The sequence below is a fragment of the Gekko japonicus genome, unplaced genomic scaffold (assembly GCF_001447785.1).
Source record: "Gekko japonicus isolate JY-2015 unplaced genomic scaffold, Gekko_japonicus_V1.1 scaffold745, whole genome shotgun sequence".
In the NCBI taxonomy this organism is placed as follows: Eukaryota; Metazoa; Chordata; class Lepidosauria; order Squamata; family Gekkonidae; genus Gekko; species Gekko japonicus.
The window spans coordinates 772,980-775,443 of NW_015164690.1; the positions used below are offsets into that span (position 1 = coordinate 772,980).

Below are 2,464 nucleotides of genomic sequence, written 5' to 3' on the forward strand. Positions count from 1 at the left end.
GTTCTGGTGTTCAGGCCCTGCTGGTGGACCTCCTGATGGCTCCTGGGTTTTGGCCACTGTGTGACACAGAGTGTTGGACTGGATGGACCATTGGCCTGATCCAACACGGCTTCTCTTATGTTCTTATAGAGGGAACCCTCAGTCTGGGGCAGTGATGCTCTACATTCTTGGTGCTTGGGGGGGGGCACAGTGGGAGGGCTTCTGGAGTTCTGACCCCGCTGGTGGACCTCCTGATGGCTCCTGGGTTTTGGCCACTGTGTGACACAGAGTGTTGGACTGGATGGACCATTGGCCTGATCCAACACGGCTTCTCTTATGTTCTTATAGAGGGAACCCTCAGTCTGGGGCAGTGATGCTCTACATTCTTGGTGCTTGGGGGGGGGCACAGTGGGAGGGCTTCTGGAGTTCTGACCCCGCTGGTGGACCTCCTGATGGCTCCTGGGTTTTGGCCACTGTGTGACACAGAGTGTTGGACTGGATGGACCATTGGCCTGATCCAACACGGCTTCTCTTATGTTCTTATAGAGGGAACCCTCAGTCTGGGGCAGTGATGCTCTACATTCTTGGTGCTTGGGGGGGGGCACAGTGGGAGGGCTTCTGGAGTTCTGACCCCGCTGGTGGACCTCCTGATGGCTCCTGGGTTTTGGCCACTGCTTGGTACAGCTTGTTGGACTGGATGGGCCATTGGCCTGATTCAACATGGCATCTCTTGTATTCTCCAACCTGCTTTGATGCAGAGTTGTGGGGAAGATCGTAGTAAAACCTGGGTGGCTGCTGTGTGGGTGGGAAAGTTTATGTTTTCCCGACCACATGGCATCCGGTTCCCGTGACCCTGTCCCCGCAATGACCATTTCCTCCCCCTGCCACCGAGGATCTGGGGCAGGGAGACTCACCACATAGAAGCCTCATTGCCCCGCCACTGTATCCTCCGCCACCACAGCAGTGGAGAACCTTCACAAGCCTGCCCCCTTGTGGAGACCACCATGGTGTTCATCCCGTGCGTGCAGGCATACAGCCGATGTGGCTATATTGGTGAGGTGTTTTTCAAAAACGTGTCCGGCGCCATTCTTCCGGTTGCCCTTCCTGAACTAGGTCGTGTTTTCTGGGAAGCACAATAACAAATTGAGCTGGCGATAAGGTCGGTCTGGATGTCGTGACCTTTGACCTGGAACCGATTCATCTCGGGCCCCGAGGCCTGGCACTTGGCCGGGCTGCTTCCAGTTGCGACTCTGAACAGAGCTATACCCTCGGGGCAGTCACATCTGCTCAGCCTGGCCTACCTCACAGGGTTGTTGTGTGGATGACACGGAGGAGAGAAGAAGGGTGCATGCCCCTTTGGGTCCCCGTGGAGGGGGGAAGAAAGAAAGGTGGGTTATAAATGAAGCTAAATGGAAGAAATAAATCCTAAGCGCCTTCAGTGCTCTACTTCGGGCGGCACAGTTATTGCGGGAACAATCTTGCATATTTCTTGGAGGTTCTTTCTCCCTCCAGGCAACCTGCGGGCAAAACTGTCCTGGGTATCGCTCAGTGACTTAAACAGAACACTGGGACACTCCAAGGAAGTCCTGGCTACATCTTAGCACAGAAGTTGGTTCTATTTCACTCTTGCACCAGATGTGATGCTGTCTTCTCAATGGCTGCACGGGGCAGAGGGAATGCTAAGGTTGTTCTTATAGGAATAAACAGCATAAAAAGGGGGTTAGATAGACCTCTATGCCCTGTTGTTGGCCCTGCAGAGGAAGTGGTTGGCCATTGTGTGAGGCAGGATGCTGGACTAGAGGGACCACTGGTCTGATCCAGCAGGGCTCTTCTGATGTTCTTAGGAAGGCCTCAGCCTCTGTGCCCTGTTCGCCATTTTGAGGAACTGGTTGGCCACTGTGTGAGACAGGATGGTGGACTAGATGGACCACTGGTCTCATCCAGCAGGGCTCTTCTTTTGCTCTTATAGATTGATTCGTGGAGGATAAGTCTGTCAGTGGCTACTAGCCATGCTGACTGGGGGGAACCTCCAGATTCAGAGGCAGCCAACCTCTGAGTCCCAGAGCTAGGAGGCAACATTAGGGGAAGGCCTTGGCCTCCGTGCCCTGTTGTTGGCCCTCCAGAGGAAGTGGTTGGCCACTGTGTGAGGCAGGATAGGATGCTGGACTAGAGGGACCACTGGTCTGATCCAGCAGGAGTGTTCCTTGAGGATCTCACGTAGCCAGTATGTCTCTGCCAGAGACGGTGGGGAGCTGCCATCAGTCACAATAGAAGAGGGGAAAAAAGATGTACCGATAAGGCAGCTGTATGTGTGTGTATCTGTATCTGCAGTGTATATCTAAATACAAGCTTTGTATTTAGCAACAGACAGGTTCCTGGAGAGGCGACGTGAACATATTCTAAAGAAATAGATCAAAGAAATAAACATGGGAGGTGATGCTCATTACAGGTGGGATTCAACCAGTTTATTACAGGTGGGATTCAA

General features: G+C 53.3%; 1 protein-coding gene across 1 annotated transcript in view; it reads left to right on the forward strand.

Annotated features, from left to right (window-relative positions):
* GRIK5 (glutamate receptor, ionotropic, kainate 5) overlaps positions 1 to 2,464 on the forward strand; it is an 81,953-nt gene that overhangs the window by 29,248 nt on the left and 50,241 nt on the right. The gene's annotated exons all lie outside the window — the stretch shown is intronic.